This window comes from Pseudophryne corroboree, chromosome 1 (genome assembly GCF_028390025.1).
Source record: "Pseudophryne corroboree isolate aPseCor3 chromosome 1, aPseCor3.hap2, whole genome shotgun sequence".
Taxonomy (NCBI): Eukaryota; Metazoa; Chordata; class Amphibia; order Anura; family Myobatrachidae; genus Pseudophryne; species Pseudophryne corroboree.
In genome coordinates, this window is record NC_086444.1 from 754900166 (window position 1) to 754920756 (window position 20591).

Below are 20591 nucleotides of genomic sequence, written 5' to 3' on the forward strand. Positions count from 1 at the left end.
TTACTAAAGCAACATGGTGAGCCATGTAGGCAGCATTATGTTATCTTTGTGTAAAAGACCTAATATAAGAACTTAGCCATCACTTGTATTGGGGTCAAGAGTTTCATTCTCTGCATGATCAATTAGTAGCTTTTCATATGATGCCAACCTTATAACTGCTGCTGGATCCCGTGCTCACAGCTTGTAGAATAACATCAGGAACATGACATGCTCTTTCCTGATCTACAGGGCAGCAAGATTTTTTAATTATACTATTAAAAAAAAGCAATGCTTATATTCAATTAATAAGAAAGTGTTGATGATTTTAGGCACACGTTTATGCTCTATACAAAGGAAAGCTATATCAAAACTTCTGACTCTTTGTGCCTCTTATATGACCAGTGATTTTAATAATAAATATTCCCACTGTACATTCCCGTCATAGGGGCATATCCAATTGCCTGCAAGACAACTACTGCACACAGTGGCGTAAGTTTGTCCTAGCTGCCCGGAGGCAAGAAAAATATTGGTGTGTCCCTATATATATATATATATATATATATATATATATATAAAGTAGCAACAAGGACCGGCACTCCTATGCTCCATAAGGTGATAAGTGCCTAGGTGCCAGTATATGAAAGTGCATAGTCCAAGGTAGCGATACGGCACTCCAGGGCTTAATGAAACATGCCAGAAGCAAATTCAAAGAAAGCTGTCAGCGCAGCATAACTGGGTCAATGTTGATGAAATTTAAAAAATTAAATGAAACGTTGACCCAGTTATATCTTGAAAAAATAAGAGGCGGCACTCAGAGGCTTTGAAATCAGTGAAAAACTTCTATTCGTGAGGTCAACGTTTTGGGGACCACCTCCCCGTCTTCAGGACTATATATTATATATATATATATATATATATATATATATTGCTCCTGCATAGCAATCCTGCAGATTTTAACTATGTGAAGCTACTACAAAACCATTGCAACTAGGCAGATCTATGTAGGGGTCCAGCCACACACTACATAGATCTGCTCAGTCACTCACAATGCTGATTATTTCTCTGACAATTAATTTGCAAGTGTCATATCCAGTGTCATATTCCATAAACAGGAGGCATGCACCTTACTGATGGAGATATCTGCTGTTGCATAGGAAGTATGAGAATTCTAACTGTAATTGTCAGAGAAATAACCTCATATAGTTAGAATTCTCATGCTTCCTTTATAGGAGCAAATAGCTTCATCAGTAAGGTGTCTGCTTCCAGTATATCTACAATAAAGAGGGTGTGATTTGTAAGGTGTAGTGGCTAGTGGGGAAGTCGGCTATGGAAGAGTTACCGGCTGCTGTCAATTAACTTAATTGATAAATGTCGCTGAACATACGGAACAGGAGGAGAGGTGCCCCCATTCAAAGCAGAAGCCCGGCGGCAGCCGACTCCGTTGCCTCCCAGAGTTCTGCCTCTGACTGCACACAATTTCCTATTAACGTGGTTATGTTATTCAATTCATGCGCCGTTCAACTGATAAAAAATAACTTGTGCAGTAATTCTAGCTGTTATTAGCTGCATTAATTATGGGGAAACTGGGTAAATTAGCCTGTACCCTAAAAACAGCACATAACATATCGGATAACAGTAGTTTATTGGGAAAAAGCTAAATATTTGGGGCCCTTAGAAGGTGTCAAATAGCTGATTTTTCAATTTCTTTTTTCTTTTCTTTTTTTAACAGTGACAAAATAGGATAAAAGGCAAGTGTTTCTCAACAAATACATGTACTAGTTACAGCTGGGGGTGCATAAAATGCCTCTTAGCTGATTTTTTAGATATTTTAAGCCACAACACCCGATACCTGTTCCACATCTTTTAACTCTTCATTCTGCACTTTTCAGAATATCAAAAATAACATGTAATTACTAATCAAATTAAGCTAAAAGCAAAACCTTGTAATTGCCTAATGAATCACTAATACCCCTTTCAGACTGACAAAGCCGGGTCACACCCAGGAATGTGTTCCGGGATTGACCCCTTTCAGACTGCACTTAGACCTGGGATGGACCCGGGACAGCCCCATTTACACTGATCCTGGTAAATCTCTGCAAATGCATATGTATGTCATTAGAAATGGACATTTTTCCAGCCAGCCGCACTCTTTTTACGGTTGTTGTCATGCACCTTCAAGAACAGCTTTTTCAGAGTCTTCATTTTATTAACAACTTGCTGTTGTGTACGGATAATTCCTCTGGCTTCAAGCAACTTTGCAATATTTTTACAAATAATAGCATCCTTCACTGTGCCTGTGATCTGTCTCTTTATTTCCTCCTCCCCAATTATGCTGACCAGCTCTCTGATATCCTGATCAGTCCAGGTAGCCATATTGCCTGTCTTCTCCGCTTCCAGGGCGCTTCCCTGGGCTCTGGATGATGACATCATCTTTTCTGAGCCCGGGGAAGCTCCAATGAGAGGCCTTTTAACAGTCCCGTGTACTGAATACCGGGTAGGGCCCATTCACACTACATTGCATCCCGGGACGATCTCGGATTCAACCCTGGTCGAGACCTGGGATGAAATACCGGGACGATCGTCCCGGGATATTGTTCCTGTGCCCTTTCACACTGAGCAATTTCCCGGGTTGATGCAGGTTCATGTGCAATAACTCGGGAAATATTTGTCAGTCTGAAAGGGGTATAAGTGGTATCCCAGGGGTACTGAACCAAGTCCATATATTTTTACCTTGAGATATAGCTATTCCTTGACTTTGTACCTGCTCTGGGAGTTCGAGAAAAAAAAGCGGTATTAAAGCCTATTGAAAATTAATACTGCAAAATTTTCATGGCTATATGAATATCAAAAGCCTTGCGCCTGGCTGCATTAACTCGTAAATAAGGATGACACGGCTTACTGGAAATGCCCCATAGTGTGCCTTTCATTCGGACCATAGTATAAAGTTAGAGGTCAGATACCCTCTTCTAGGATGGCACCATGGCTGCTAAGATCATATTACAGCTTTCTGCAGAGGGCTTATGCCCATCACATTGCCAATACACAGTGAAGGGACAGGCCCCTCATGTTCTTACAGTTGTATTACATTATGACATGTAGGTAACCGTTATCACACCAGGTCTGGTTACTTACTTCCCGGGCAGAATTTCCCACCTGTGTTGACAGTCTAACAGTCCATGTACGCAGCATGCAGGTACAGCAAGCATCATGTATACAATTATCTAATATCACATATATAAGCTCTCTCATTGAACTGCTTATACTCCTGTTTCTCTTCCGAAAGATAAACCCTTTTATAAAGTAGCATTATCATCATCATCAGTGGATCACACATGAAATCACAAAGAGTGCTCATTATACTTTATCATTATCTGTACATGTATGTAACAAAGGTTTCATCCACTATCAATACTGCATGAGGCCTTGTAGTACAAGTCTTCCTTGCAGGCCCATCTCTCACAGACTGTATGTACAGACTACAGAGCAGCCCTAACCGAATTCTCTGATAGCACAGAATGGCTAGGAGTCCATTTATCAATTAATATTTGCAGAATATCTCCAGATGGCATTAGTCTCTGTACCCTACGAGTTACTTACTGGAAAAGGTACCGGAGAGGAATCTCCACTCGCACATATATGGTCAGCGCACAGTCCGTACATCTGCTAAGCTTGAAGGGTCACATACTTTTTCCACTCACAGATGTGTGATATTGGATCATTTTCCTCAATGAAAAATTAGCACGTCTAATTTTTTTGTCTCATTTGTTTCATTTGGTTCTTTTTCTCTACTTTTAGGACTTGTGTGAAAATCTAAGGTTGCTTAAGGCCACATTTCAGCAGAAATATAGAAAATTCTGAAGGGTTCACAAACTTTCAAACACTACTGTATAAGAAATCTCATTGGGCAAGTGGAAGTTCTAGTAATAAAAGCAGGTCGCTGTGGGTCATTGCAGATTTCAGCTACTTCTTGTCACTGTTGTAAGTGCAATAAGAGAGGATAAGATTTACTTCTCCTGTAGAAGATAGGAGCATAGTCACCTATTAGGCTAATATGAAAAGGGTGAGGCAGATGGGTGTACAGTGTCCAAAGTGCACCTCTTGTATGATAAGGCATAAACCATTTATTGTAAGCACACAACTATAAAGTATCAGGAAGGCAAGAACTGTTGTACTGTAGTAATAATAATAAAACGTTATTGTCTAATTACAGGAATAGCATTTTAGAATTTGACACTTGTTCTTTTTCCAAATTATAGTTAAATGGATTCTGGCTAGCAAAAGTATTCCGTGACCAAGAGAACATCACAAGTACTTAAAGAGAGGGGTTGTGATCGGGTGACCGGCGGTCGGGATACAGACGACAGTATACCAGCCACCAGATTGCCGGTGGTTTGAGCGCAACTCGTACTCGCCATGCCGTGTGTTTTTTATTCCCGCTCTATGAGTGTCGTGGACAGTGAGAATAGTGCCTGTTCTGTTGGGATTTCCAGCAGTCGGGATTCCGGCATCAGTATACTGACCGGCGGGATCCCGACCGCCGGTAACATGATTACATCCCCTTAAAGAGTATAGATAAAGTGAGAGAGACAGTGAGCTGGCCTAAGGATACAGGAGTCTGCAAGGGTGCTTCCTTTCATACTTTATGGGCTCCAAAATTATTATTCTAAACTATCTAAATAATAATTGTGTAAGGTCTGTTCCGTCTGCAATATGCTTGCACACTGGGAGCCGCGGGACATGCCCCAATGGCTCATACTAACATGGGAGACAGGACAGACCTAGTGCCGGAGAAGAGAAGAGGAGGACCAGCTGTCCCACCGGGAACAGAGGGTATGGGGACGGGATGGAGCAGACAGAGTTTAGGTGATGGAGCAGGGAAGGTCAGGCAGAGCTGCAGAGAGGGGGAGGAGGTTATGGAGGCATATGTGTAATGTGAAACAGCTGCTTAAGCATTTTAAGATGACAGCTGTAAATATAGCAACTCAATAAAAAATAAAAAAAAAAATATATATATATATATATATATATATAATATATTTATACAATACTGCAACTCTCCAAATTCATTAAATCAAGACAGCTTGTCAGATTATCTACCTTTGGCCAAAGTGTTTGAAAAATACACCTAACAATTAAAAGGATAGATAGATCAATAGTTTGACCGATAGATCGATATGATAGAGAAAGGATATTGATGCCTTGTTAAACTATAAAGAACCAAAATGCCCTGCAGGTATTGAGAACTTTCAAATAATGGCTTTTGTCTCCCTCTAGTGGGTAATAAGAAGAATTAGTGGAGATGCACAAATTCTGAAGTAAGGAATTTAAATTGATTGGGGGGGGGGGGGGGGGGAGTAAAAAATCTCTGTTCTTTTCAGACAGGAAATACAGTACTTCATTTTTTAATTCAATGCTGGTTTAGTTTGGTAGAAAAAAAAAAAGGTTACATAAACACTGGGCAAAAACAGTGATATGCTATCAAATGAGGCATGTTAAGGAGGATAAACAGCAAGACAAGATAATGGAAATCTTCTATTTCTCCTATTTTCTGGAATATTCACTATGAAGATAATTCAGCTATGCACTAGGTTTTTTGTGTATTCCAATACTAGTGTAGTCAGGACCGAGACCATATGAGGCCATAGGTAAGATACTGCTTCATCTCCCCTATTTTTGTTGGTAACAGAGCTTTCTCTGACGTCCTAGTGGATGCTGGGAACTCCGTAAGGACCATGGGGAATAGACGGGCTCCGCAGGAGACTGGGCACTCTAAAAGAAAGATTAGGTACTATCTGGTGTGCACTGGCTCCTCCCTCTATGCCCCTCCTCCAGACCTCAGTTAGAATCTGTGCCCGGCCAGAGCTGGGTGCTCCTAGTGGGCTCTCCTGAGCTTGCTAGAAAGAAAGTATATGTTAGGTTTTTTATTTTCAGTGAGATCTGCTGGCAACAGACTCACTGCTACGTGGGACTGAGGGGAGAGAAGCAAACCTACCTGCTTGCAGCTAGCTTGTGCTTCTTAGGCTACTGGACACCATTAGCTCCAGAGGGTTCGAACACAGGGCCTGACCTCGATCGTCCGTTCTTGGAGCCGCGCCGCCGTCCCCCTTGCAGAGCCAGAAGAGAAGCGATGAAATCGGCGGCAGAAGACTCCTGTCTTCATTAAGGTAGCGCACAGCACCGCAGCTGTGCGCCATTGCTCCCACAGCACACCACACACTCCGGTCACTGTAGGGTGCAGGGCGCTGGGGGGGGGGGGGGGGCGCCCTGGGCAGCAATAAAATACCTTTTGGCATAAAAATACACATAATACAGTCTATGACTGTATGTGTGTAAAACCCCCGCCATTTTTAGTCAGAAACAGGACAGAAGCCCGCCGCTGAGAGGGCGGGGCCTTCTTCCTCAGCACACCAGTGCCATTTTCTCTTCACAGCTCCGCTGGAAGGAAGCTCCCCAGGCTCTCCCCTGCAGTATCCTGGTACACAAAGGGTGAAAAGAGAGGGGGGGGGGCACAAATTTAGGCGCAAAAATTGTATATACAGCAGCTACTGGGTAAACACTGAGTTGTAGTGTAATCCCTGGGTTATATAGCGCTGGGGTGTGTGCTGGCATACTCTCTCTCTGTCTCTCCAAAGGGCCTTGTGGGGGAACTGTCCTCGAATAGAGCATCCCCTGTGTGTGTGGTGTGTCTCTTTGAGCATCTCTCATATATAGGACAGCGTCTTTAATATGCCCTACGGTCAACAATATAGTATCCTTGTCTAAGGTATCAATTTCCTCAGACACGGTATCCGTCCATGCTGCTACAGCACTACACACCCAGGCCGACGCGATCGCCGGCCTCAGTAAGGTACCTGAATGTGTATAAATGGACTTCAGGGTAACCTCCTGTTTGCGATCCGCAGCATCTTTGAGGGTAGCCGTATCCTGTGACGGCAGGGCTACCTTCTTGGATAAGCGTGTTAAAGCTTTGTCCACCTTAGGGGAGTATTCCCAGCGTAACCTGTCCGTTGGCGGGAAAGGATACGCCATAAGAATCCTTTTGGAAATCTGCAGTTTTTTATCTGGAGATTCCCAAGCCTTTTCACATAACTCATTTAGCTCGTGTGAGGGAGGAAAGGTTACCTCCGGCTTCTTTTCCCCATACATATGTACCCTCTTGTCAGGGACTGGGATTTCCTCTGTGATGTGCAACACCTTAATTGCCATAATCATATAACGGATGGATTTAGCCAATTTTGGCTGTAACTTTGCATCATCGTAATCGACACTGGAGTCAGAATCCATGTCGGTATCTGTGTCAACAATTTGGGATAGTGGGCGCTTCTGAGACCCTGACGGCCTCTGCGACACAGGATCAGGCACGGGTTGGGACCCTGATGTCCTGAGGCTTCAGCTTTTCCTAACCTTTTATGCAAGGAATTAACATTATCATTTAAAACCTTCCACATATCCATCCAATCAGGTGTCGGCGCCGTCGGCGGAGACACCACATTCATTTACTCCCGCTCTGCTTCCACATAGCCTTCCTCATCCGACATGTCGACACAAGCGTACCGACACACCACACACACAGGGAATGCCCTTTTTGAAGACAGTTCCCCCACAAGGCCCTTAGGAGAGACAGAGAGAGAGAGAGTATGCCAGCACACACCCCAGCGCTATAAACCCAGGAATAACACAGTAACTTAATGTTAACCCAGTAGCTGCTGTTTATATATTGTTTTTTGCGCCTAATTATGTGCCGCCCCTCTCTTTTTACCCTCTTCTACCGTGTATCTGCAGGGGAGAGCCTGGGGAGCTTCCTCTCAGCGGAGCTGTGGAGAAAAAATGGCGCTGGTGAGTGCTAAGGAAGAAGCCCCGCCCCCTCGGCGGCGGGCTTCTGTCCCGCTTAAATATGCAATTTTTGGCAGGGGCTCATACATATATACAGGGCCCAGCTGTATATATGTTTAACTTTTGCCAAAAGAGGTCCCAAATGCTGCCCAGGGCGCCCGCCCCCCCCCCCCCTCTCTCCCTGCGCCCTTACAGTGACCGGAGTATGTGAGGTGTGTGGGAGCAATGGCGCACAGCTGCAGTGCTGTGCATTACGTCAGTGAAGAACGGAGTCTTCTGCCGTCTGTGAAGTCTTCTTTGCTTCTCATACTTACCCGGCTTCTGTCTTCCGGCTCTGCGAGGGGGACGGCGGCGCGGCTCTGGGATCGGACGGCGAGGGTGAGATCCTGCGTACGATCCCTCTGGAGCTAATGGTGTCCAGTAGCCTAAGAAGCAGGACCTAGCTTCAGAGAGTAGGGCTGCTTCTCTCCCCTCAGTCCCACGATGCAGGGAGTCTGTTGCCAGCAGAGCTCCCTGAAAATAAAAAACCTAACAAAATACTTTCTCTCAGCAAACTCAGGAGAGCTCACTGAAAAGCACCCAGCTCGTCTGGTCACAGTATCAAACGGAGGTCTGGAGGAGGGGCATAGAGGGAGGAGCCAGTGCACACCAGAACCTAAATTCTTTCTTAAAGTGCCCATGTCTCCTTCGGAGCCCGTCTATCCCCATGGTCCTTACGGAGTCCCCAGCATCCACTAGGACGTTAGAGAAAAGGACATGATCATCTGTTTTCAAGTTTACATGCTGCATGGTTCATCACTGAGAGACCCCCACTGTTGTACTGCCTGACACGGTTGTAAGCCCTGACTATACCTGTATCAAGTCATGTATAGGGGTTATACCGCACAGTTAATAAATAGATTAAACAGCAGATAATTTATATACCAAGATATACTGATGAGAGAAAGAAAAAAATATTTTTTTCTAATCAATCTACGTTTGGCGGTGCACCCTGAGTCAGTAATGAAACATGTTAGACAAAAGGAGAAAAGAAGACTCTTTTGTGGGCGCACTCTTGTGTAATTATGAAAGTATCAAAGAAATAGATTAAAATTCAATATTTATTGATAATGAACATAAAACACATAGTAGTTGAATGTGCAGGTAGAGAAAAAAAGGTAAATGAATAAACACTGGAACCGGTAATGCTGATGTTAATGTCAGATAATGATTCCAAGCTGCCTGGGTAGCATAAATCTTTCAAATGTATGGTAAATCCGAAAATAGGTCTCAAACGACTGCCTGGGCTGTACAATCTTAAAATAGAGCTAGACACTTGGCGCCTCAATAATTTTGATTAATAATCAGATCGGCTGTATTGCTTGTAACTGGCGTCAGAATAGAGATTAGAAAACTGATTGAATAAAGAAAAGATGAATCTGCTGTCGGTGTTAGACACTGAGCCTGGCCACCCAAATATTCTACTAAACCCAGTATTCCTCAAGAGTCTCCCACTCGAGTACTAACTTGGCCCAACACTGCTTAGCTTCCAAGATCGGAAGGATTCGGGCGTTACCAGTGTGGTATGATAGTAGAGAATTATTAAAGGTGCTACTGGAATCACCGATGAGAGTTCATGAAGTGAAGAAGAAGGTAACGGGGAGGGGGTATAGTGAGAAGGGGGATCTGCTGCCAATGTTAGACAGGGGTGAGCCCCTGAATCAATGGTGAGAGTCCCGAAATTGTAGCGATAGTCAGAAAAAGAAATTCTCAATGAGACAGTCGTTCTCAGTGATTATGGTTGCTCAATGTATAATGGTATCGGGTGTAAATACCGGATAGTGAGTATAATCACCTGTAAACCACTGAGTGATAGCCACGTTGAAAAAAGGGGGGGGGGGGAAGCAAAGGAGAAGGCTCTGCAAATGGTATCACAATGTTGATACTAATAGTAGATAATATCTCCAAAGGAGTCAAAATAACCTTAAATTAGTTGATATAAATACACCGCTATTGCGAAATGGATATCCACAAAAGATAGATCACTGAAGTATAGTTAAATATGAAAAAAACACCAAACATCAATTAATGCTGGTCTCAAATACTATTTGGACCTGGATTGAATATATAGCCGAGTCTGAATTAATGGCTATGAGAATGAATCAATGATGGATAATTAAATTGAATTAAATAAATTAATGAATCCACAGTCAAAAAAATCTAAGTAAATACAGCTACTGAAAAGGGATATTTCTTTAAGAGCTGTAATGGTTTTGATACTAAGACAAAGATAGATCATTCAGAAAATTGATAGAGCCACCGTTAATAATAAATAGATCTAGATAAATACAGGCTACTAAAAACGGTATAAATTGCATGCAAGAAATAAGAGACTATAGTAGCACGGGTAAACCTTAGAAAATAAATAGGTTTAAATACAGGCTACTAGAAAATTAATATGTATTGCATAGAAAAAAAGACAGTATAATCACACGGGTAAACCTGGAAACAGATATTACCCGTGTCGATGTCTTTATGGGAATCAGGTGCCGTGTAGCAGTACTGTGAATCCAGGGGACGAATAGCCGCGTGGTTGATGTGGGATGAAGTGCCAATTCGTCAAAATGCAGATCTGTGGTCACAGGATAATAGAGTCCGATGTCGGTCAGGGTTCTGTGCGGATCCAGTAATCAGAAAAGTTCAGTGAATGTGGGATGCGGCGCAGGAAAGCAGTGGGGAATGTCCATAAACAGCCGTGTCAGAGTCCCGGCATTGTGTCAGACATACATGCCGTGAGGATGCGCTGTGAGTCTCGGAAGCTGTATTGCCGTTCAGCTGATGGTGATGCACGGTTAGGCAGACGGAGACATCTGTGGTCCCAGAGTAGCTGAGGGTCGGAAGACGCGTTTCGCCCATTCACCGGGCTTGGTCACTTCCTGATGTATGTCTGACACAATGCCGGGACTCTGACACGGCTGTTTATGGACATTCCCCACTGCTTTCCTGCGCCGCATCCCACATTCACTGAACTTTTCTGATTACTGGATCCGCACAGAACCCTGACCGACATCGGACTCTATTATCCTGTGACCACAGATCTGCATTTTGACGAATTGGCACTTCATCCCACATCAACCACGCGGCTATTCGTCCCCTGGATTCACAGTACTGCTACACGGCACCTGATTCCCATAAAGACATCGACACGGGTAATATCTGTTTCCAGGTTTACCCGTGTGATTATACTGTCTTTTTTTCTATGCAATACATATTAATTTTCTAGTAGCCTGTATTTAAACCTATTTATTTTCTAAGGTTTACCCGTGCTACTATAGTCTCTTATTTCTTGCATGCAATTTATACCGTTTTTAGTAGCCTGTATTTATCTAGATCTATTTATTATTAACGGTGGCTCTATCAATTTTCTGAATGATCTATCTTTGTCTTAGTATCAAAACCATTACAGCTCTTAAAGAAATATCCCTTTTCAGTAGCTGTATTTACTTAGATTTTTTTGACTGGATTCATTAATTTATTTAATTCAATTTAATTATCCATCATTGATTCATTCTCATAGCCATTAATTCAGACTCGGCTATATATTCAATCCAGGTCCAAATAGTATTTGAGACCAGCATTAATTGATGTTTGGTGTTTTTTTCATATTTAACTATACTTCAGTGATCTATCTTTTGTGGATATCCATTTCGCAATAGCGGTGTATTTATATCAACTAATTTAAGGTTATTTTGACTCCTTTGGAGATATTATCTACTATTAGTATCAACATTGTGATACCATTTGCAGAGCCTTCTCCTTTGCTTCCCCCCCCCCTTTTTCAACGTGGCTATCACTCAGTGGTTTACAGGTGATTATACTCACTATCCGGTATTTACACCCGATACCATTATACATTGAGCAACCATAATCACTGAGAACGACTGTCTCATTGAGAATTTCTTTTTCTGACTATCGCTACAATTTCGGGACTCTCACCATTGATTCAGGGGCTCACCCCTGTCTAACATTGGCAGCAGATCCCCCTTCTCACTATACCCCCTCCCCGTTACCTTCTTCTTCACTTCATGAACTCTCATCGGTGATTCCAGTAGCACCTTTAATAATTCTCTACTATCATACCACACTGGTAACGCCCGAATCCTTCCGATCTTGGAAGCTAAGCAGTGTTGGGCCAAGTTAGTACTCGAGTGGGAGACTCTTGAGGAATACTGGGTTTAGTAGAATATTTGGGTGGCCAGGCTCAGTGTCTAACACCGACAGCAGATTCATCTTTTCTTTATTCAATCAGTTTTCTAATCTCTATTCTGACGCCAGTTACAAGCAATACAGCCGATCTGATTATTAATCAAAATTATTGAGGCGCCAAGTGTCTAGCTCTATTTTAAGATTGTACAGCCCAGGCAGTCGTTTGAGACCTATTTTCGGATTTACCATACATTTGAAAGATTTATGCTACCCAGGCAGCTTGGAATCATTATCTGACATTAACATCAGCATTACCGGTTCCAGTGTTTATTCATTTACCTTTTTTTCTCTACCTGCACATTCAACTACTATGTGTTTTATGTTCATTATCAATAAATATTGAATTTTAATCTATTTCTTTGATACTTTCATAATTACACAAGAGTGCGCCCACAAAAGAGTCTTCTTTTCTCCTTTTATACCTGTATCAAATTGGTTCATAAAATAAATAAAACTGAAGATATCTGTTCAAACAAGTTCTGCAATAATAGTTTGTTTTTTTAACGATATCATCCCACTGTCAGTTTCTCGCAGGGTTTTGGATTCTATAAAGGTCCCGGTGATCGGCGCCATTTTCATTCCGGCTATGGAGAGTGCACTGAACGGACGTGTCGTCTCAGTGCTGGGTTGTGTGGCGTGGGGCTGCTTGTTTGCTGTAGGGCTGGTGTATCAGTCCAGGGGTGCTCTGTCGTTAAGTGGTGTATCTGACAAGGGGTGATCTGTCCATAATCCATATACATCCAGGGGCTCTGCCTGGCGGGTTAGGAAGAAAGACGTGTCCTGGTTTTGCTCCGCCTGGCATCGGCTGTATTACAGCTTTATACACTCATTATGCTCCTTCATTATACACCTGCATTGTGCAGATTATTGCAGCCATCACCACACCTATTTAGAGTCTAAATAAGTGTGACAAAGGCTGCACTAATAAGCACAATGCAGGTGTATACTGATGGCGCATAATGTTACTGTACAGTTTGTTTTGGCTCTAACTAGGGGGGTCATTCAGATCTGATCGCTGGGCTAATTTTGCTGTCCTGCGATCAGATAGTCGCCGCCTACTGTGGGAGTGTATATTCGCTGTACAAGTGTGCGTTCCTATGTGTACGCCGAGCTGCTAAAATTCACTTTGTGCAGTCTATGCACAGCCCAGGACTTACTCCTCCAGTGCGATAGAATCAGGCTGATCGGGCCGAAGCTGACATCAGACATCCTCCCTGAAAAAGCTTGGGAATGCCTTCGTTTTTCCGAACACTCCCAGTAAACTGTCAATTACCATCCACAAACGGCCTCCTCCTATCAAATCACCTTGCGAACGTCCATGTGATTAGAATTTTCGCACCATCCTGACGCTGGCCAGCGATGCCCTTTGTTGTTGTCAGACGCGCTTGCGTATTGTGGTGCATACGCATGCACAGTTAGCACCTGATCGCCTGCTGTGCAAAAACGCACAGCAGCTATCAGATCTGAATGACCCCCCAGGTGTGGTGATGGCTGCAATAATCAGCACAATGCAGATGTATACTGCTTAATAAACACATTGTTGTTTCTCAAAGAAAAATTCATTTATACCACTTTCAGACAGAAAAATCTCAAAATGCCGGGTTTTTCCTAGTTTTGTGAAACCGGGAAAAACCCGAGTTACAGTTCCTAATCCCCTTTCACACAGCACATTTAACTTGGATTATTCCCGGTCGACCTCTTTCAGACAGAACCCGTGTCAGCCCTGCAATAGACTTGAGTGTCATAAGAAATGGACTGGCGTCAGTGGAATGGATGGCTGTTCTCTGGGGTAACGCTTCGTGAGGATGCACAACTGGACGATGAAGTGGCAATGAGATTAACCAGTGCAGAATTGCCAAAAACTTCATTGCACTGATCATAGTAAGCCCACTCCATTCTAGCAGCACCACTTTTTCTCCTGTGAACTTTGTTGTCAAATTTTCTGAGAGCTTTCAATTTGTTCACTACCTGCTGCTGTGTCCGCTCAGTGCCCCTTGAGGCAAGTATCTTGGCAATGTTGGTGTACACTGTGGCGTCCTTCACTGTCCCAGTGATCTGCTTCCGGATCTCCTCCTACCCTCTAACAGAAAGCAGCTCCCTAATCTCTTCCTCCTTCCAGTGCGCCATGCTGTCTCTCTCAGTCTCCCCTGCAGCTCAATTGTGATCTCAGATGCCAGTGCCAGTGCCACGCCCGCTCAGCCAGAGAGACCCTGCTGTTCAGCTCTGCTGGCCAGCTTCTATTTTATAATCTCTTTACCACGAATTACCCTATTTCATCTAGTATTGCTGGTAATCGCTACCACTGCTGTGTGAACATTTTCTATTCTTATGATGGACAAATCGCCTCAGAATCTCCGTGGCACCCAGACGGGTAAAGGTCGGGGTCGTGATAATACCGCTGCTGATAGCCCCCCATCCCTGCATCTGGGCTTGGTACCAGTCCCCGAGGTCAATCCTCGCTTGTATCCGCAATGGACTCTGCTAAATCTTTTATGACACGTGAGATTACGGATATATGATCCTCATTGCTGGACCAGAAACTGGCTCCCATGAAGGATTCACTCGATTCTGCTCTCACTCAATTGAATCACCGTGATCAACATCTATCTGAGGCCAAACAGAGAATCTAATTTAGAAGATGATCTCACTACAGCTAGAACGGAGCTAGCAGAACAAGAAAAAAATTGTACCGTCCATTCAAGAAAAGCTCAGGTCTCTAAAACAGAAATAGGAGAAACAATGTCTGCCTTATCGGGCTTCTGGAGTCGGTGAAGCCCCAAGATTTTATGCAACTTGTCACTCAATGGCTACCTAGGGAGCTCGGGTGTGTGTCTCCGACGCTGGTTCCCTCCTAGTAGAACGTGTCCATCGCATCGGCCACGATCGCCAGTCCACTAAAGAAAGACCTCAACCTATCCTCATGAGGATCCTTAATTATGCTGACAAGATCCAGCTATTGGAAGCGTATAGAAAACATCCTGATCTATGGTGTCAAGAATACAAGATCTTATTGTTTCAGTCTTTCTCCTATGGTTGCTGCGAAACAGAGAAAATTCTCCACGATCTGTAAATGGCTTTTTGAGTTGGGACACCATTCTGCACTACTTTACCCAGCCAAATTGAGGGTCTCTTATGCCGGGAAAGCTTATTTCTTTGATTCTTCTCATACAGCAAAGAACTTTGTGGACTCATTGACCTCACCACGTTCTCCAGGGATGGACTATTGAGGTTACTGGTAAATATTGTGTTTTGGTTTACATAATGGTTAATCCTTAACTGTACTGATCCTGCATGTACAGGACTTGCTTACTTTGGTTACTGGTGTCCCACACCAGACGATTGCTACCTGCATTTCTTTTTGTTCTATTTTCCCAAATCTTTCCTGGACACTCTCATATTTCTTATCTTGCTATTTTTCTTTGTTATCCAGCTTACTCCCCATTCTACTTTTTTCCCATCTCACCTTTTCATTTTCTACTTTATATTACAGCTGTCTAATGGCTTGCTCCAGCAACTATTACACCCTTGTGACTGGGGTCTTTTTTTCTTTTCTTTTTTTTAATGTTGTGGAGCGAACCATGATCCTGTCTTTTTGGGTTTGTATAATGTTGATGACACTTACTGACTATTTACTTGCTATTCACACACATAGTCTGTTGCGGTTGCCATTTTTGTGTTTATTTTGGTGCTGCCCTAGCTTCAGTGTGTTCCCCATTTGCCCACTTGCTGGGACGGGCAGGGTATTTAGGTTCATGAACACTGCTTCTGTTCTCTGGCCTAGTGTAGGAGTGGGTTAAATGGCTACTAACACAACTTCTTCCTCTAGGGTGCAAACAATACTTAAACTTGTGACATGGAATGTGGAGGGACTCAATACACCTATTAAGAGAAAAGTAATTCTCTCCTCTCTCAAACGTTTGAAGCCCGATATTGCTTTATTACAGGAAACCCATTGGAAATCCTCTGACCCTAATGTAGTGAGGGATTCTTGGATAGGGGACTTTAAAGCCGCTTCCTAAATGGCAGGGGGGGGGGGGGGGGAGGGGGTTAATTCTCTTTGGCATACATCTTACTTATAGCATCAGTGATTGTCTATTTGATGCAGAAAGTCACTATTTATAAAACTCACCATTTATGGTGTTCTCTATACCATTGCTACTATTTATGCCCCTACAGACACCAATGCCCCTTTCTTTTCAGGTCTTTATGGCAAGATACAGGAATGGGCGGAGGGGGAAATTATTTATGGTGGGGACTTTAATTGTGTCCAATCTCCGGGCTTGGATAGATCTACCTCTGCTAGTTCTCCAAGTATTCCTACATCCCCATCCTTGTCCCTACTGACCAACACTTTGAAACCCTGTGATTCCTGGAGTCCCGCGAGTACACATTTTACTCCCACCCCATCCACTCTTCCTATTGTTTAGACTATTGGCTAGTTGCTGATACCCTCTTACAATGTGTTATTAAAACCCAGATAGAGACTATAAATCCTTGTCTGACCATGCTCCGGTTTGGTTCACCTTCCAGTCAAACAATTGGAGACTTCCAGCCTACATGGACAAATCATCACATTTTTGCATACATCCTCCTCCTCCTCCTTTATTTATATGCATTCCTCATCTATGTAGATCATGGGTCTTCAACCTGTGGCCCTCTAGCTGCTGTGGAACTACACATCCCAGCGATCGTAAAAACGCGCCATGGCGTATATTTTACCCACATTTGAGGACCTGTGACTCAGTTTTCTAAACTGGGAGGGTCCCTGGGGATGCGCTCCGAGGCAGCCAATCTGTAGCTGCTGTCCCGGCTGCAAGATTTAAACAGAAGAGGTGGAGCCTTTCCACTCCTTATTGGCGCCTATGGGACCGGGCATGGTGCAGCTCCCTGGCCTGAAGAGATCCCTGTACCATGAGTCTGTGCATTTGGGTCGCCGGGTGATGTTAGAGCCTCCGCGGCAGCCCAGTGAGTGAGTGGACATGACGTCTGAGAGTCTCACAGGTGGTGGCTGGGCTTGTTGTGGGGGGGGGGGTTCCCGCAGCGTCTGGGGGGGGGGGGGGGACTGGGATGGTGGTGCCTCTGGACTCTTGCTGTTTTCCACCGTGGTTGCGGTGCAGGTCGCGTGGTGTAGGGGGACCGTGAATCATGTTATAGCCGCCGCGGTGAGTGAGTCCAAAGTGCTACTGCAGTGGATGTCAGCTGGTATGTGGCTTGAATGGCTGTAAACGCGGCTGCCGGTTTCCCACAGGGGTCATGGTATAACCACATGTGAGAAACTTAGTGTCACGTCTTATGCAGCGGGGCCAGTGAGGGGCATTAACACAAGCAGGTGGTGGCTGGACTTGCTGTGCGGGATTCCCGGTGTGTCTGGGGTCTGAGGAGGTGGCTGCAATGTGTCTAAGTGCTCTACCTGGTGCAGTGTGTATAACGTGCTCTACCTGGTGCAGTGTGCATAACGTGCTCTACCTGGTGCAGTGTGCATAACGTGCTCTACCTGGTGCAGTGTGCATAACGTGCTCTACCTGGTGCAGTGTGTATAACGTGCTCTACCTAGCGGAATGTGTATGACGTGCTCTGCCTGGCACAATGTGTATAACATGCTCTGCCTGGCGCAATGTGTATAACGTGCTCTGCCTGGTGCAATGTGTATAACGTGCTCTGCCTGGTGCAATGTGTATAACGTGCTCTGCCTGGTGCAATGTGTATAACGTGCTCTGCCTGACGCAATGTGTATAACGTGCTCTGCCTGACGCAATGTGTATAACGTGCTCTGCCTGACGCAATGTGTATAACGTGCTCTGCCTGGTGCAATTTGAATTGGCACTGTGGCCACGCCCCTTCCTCACGAAGCCAAGCCCATACATTTTTGCTGCACGCACTGTCCATGCTTACGTGTTTTGGAATATGGGAGGGGGAGAACCAATTCACTTCTGCCAAAGGGCGCCAAAATGTCTTGTTACAGCTCTGGTGCAGAGTGTCCTGTAAGCTACACAGCCCAGCAGCATTGTTACACCCCTCGCAACACTTTTTAATGTCCAAATCAAGTTGTTTGTTTTTATATTTGAATCATTAATAAGAACCTTAATTCCGATGGGACCCAGAAAAGGACAGGTAGGACCCCATTTTTATTTCTTTTTTAAAGTGAAGGGTCCCTGCCTTGGATCCACTTTTTTTTGGCTTAGCGTGATCACTGCATTCCAGCATGCCCTTGCTAAAAAGGCATGCTAAAACCGAGGCAGGGCATGCTGGGATGCCTAGTTCCACAACAGCTGGATGGCCACAGGTTGAAGCATGATGTAGATGATAATATTACACATGTGGAGGATATTAATTTGTTCTGGTCAGCTTCGAAGCCGGTGCTGCATGGACAGATTATAGAAAATGTTTCCAGGAGACGCAGGCTATTAACTGCTCAGTTAAATGAACTTAGTCGTAGTTTGACAAAAACATACGATACACTTTTATTACAGAACTCATTTGAACATCGACGGGCATATCTTGCTGCTAAGCAACTTTATGACTCATTATGCACTTAACGGGCGAAGTTTTCTTATGACATGCAAAAGGAATAGATTTTTCCATGGTAGATTGTTAGCAAATCTGGTTTGATCATACTCTGCCCCTTCTCGCATTTCTCAATTAAATACTGATTCCTCTTCAACTGTCTTAGGTACACCTAATATCTCTAAGGCGTTTCTTCAATTTTATAAAAATCTATATGAGGCGCCCCATGACTACCCGATTATAGGTATGCAGTTTCTTGAAGAGGCGGGCTTGCCTGTTTTGACAGAGGAGGAAAGGGTGTCATTGACGGTACCGGTCACTGAACCAGAACTACTGTACTTACTTTAATAAAGTGCTTGCATAAAGTTAAATCTCCTAGCCAGATGGGTTTGGGGCAGAGTATTATCGAATGTTGGCTCCCGATTTAATGCCTCATTTTCTGTCTCTCTTCAACTCATTGTTACAAGAGAACCCCCCTCCCACTGGCTTCAATGACACCAGAATAGTGGGTTTTTTTTCCGAAACCGGGGAAAGGCCCTTGTAATGTACAATCCTATCACCCCATTTCTTTGCTGAACCAGGATCTAAGATGATTTACTAAATGAATCGCTTCACGGCTCCAATCTGTTTTACAACAGTTTTTACATCCTACTCAGAATGGATTTGTCCGAAATAGAACCTCAGTGCATAATGGAGGTCATTCCGGCCCGTTCGCACGCAGCAGTTCATCGCTGCGGTGCGAACGGGTCGGGACTGCACCTGCACGGCACCCGCAATGTGCACACGTGCCATTCCAGGGCGTCAACTGACCGTTTTCAAGGCGTGCCGAGGCGAACGCAGGCATGTCCAGGCATTTGGAGGGCGGACTTTCCGACGTCAATTCCGGGACCTTCGTCGCTGGATCTGTCGCACAGGGTAAGTAAGTCTGACCCTGGTCTTCTTTTCCACAAAACATTTTTTGCATAGTGGGGCTGCACAATAGGCGTTGTCTAGTTGATCGCACGGGCTGCAAAAAGTAGCTTCGTGCGATCAGCTCGGAATGAGGGACAATATTCATATGTTGATTGTAGCAATGTACTACTCAAGGCGATTGGCTTGCTGTACAGCTCCGACAAGGCGTTCTACCGTGTCTCCTAGTCTCAAATAGAGTTGTCCATGTTCAGCAGTTTGGTGTAGAGTTCATATGCATATTTCGCCTACTTTAAGCACAACCCCAGGCATTTCTCATAATCAATGGTGGGACACGTCAAGGTTACCCTCTTTCTCCCTTACTTTCTAATTTGTTCCTGGATCCATTGATTCGTACTTTTATACGTGATGCTTCATGGAAAGGAATTACGGTCGGCCCTTATGACATTAAAGTTTCTACTTTTGCAGACGACCTATTATATTTCAGTGACCCCACACTGGCTTTTCCCTCCTTACTGGCTACGTTATGAGATTTTAATCAAGTGTCTGGATTTTTGATTAACTTTGACAAAACTGAGGCATTGGGGGAGGATTTTGCGAAATGGCAACATCTTCCGATCTCCTATTTGGGTAGATGTCACCTTTATAAAATGGTCTCCTTCCCTCGCTTGCTGTATCCCATCCAAATGCATCCGTTTCCGTTGTCAAAATGTGATATACACACTATAAATAAAGCCTTAATTAACTTTATTTGGGTGAATAAATGCCCCGATATTGCGCTATTTAAAGTGAAACAACTTCCATCACCTCGGAGGAATTAATCTTCCTTGCCCAGAAGACTACTCTCTGGCTGCTAATTATAGATATGCATTGGATTGGCTAGGGGGTAGGGATAACTTTGTTAATGGAACACTGGAACAAGCTTTATCGCCTCATTGTAATTTGGTAACTCTGTTTCTCTGATAACACGACCTTGTCTGACATACGTATGAATCTACGCCTATTTACTCCCTGCAAGGCTTGGTGCCAATTTAGGAAACGTTTAGGGCTCTCTTTGTCAAACTCATTGTTTCATCCTTTGTATCAAACACAGACTTCCAGGGTGGGGAGGTTAATGAATT

The 20591-nt window shown here is 44.0% G+C and overlaps 1 protein-coding gene and 2 pseudogenes across 2 annotated transcripts in view; 1 reads left to right on the forward strand and 2 right to left on the reverse strand.

The window, feature by feature from the left end:
* Nucleotides 1–20591, reverse strand: part of ABCG2 (ATP binding cassette subfamily G member 2 (JR blood group)) — a 449463-nt gene that overhangs the window by 334276 nt on the left and 94596 nt on the right. The gene's annotated exons all lie outside the window — the stretch shown is intronic.
* LOC134940333 (5S ribosomal RNA) lies at nt 9270–9388 on the reverse strand (annotated as a pseudogene).
* Nucleotides 11918–12036, forward strand: LOC134940344 (5S ribosomal RNA; annotated as a pseudogene).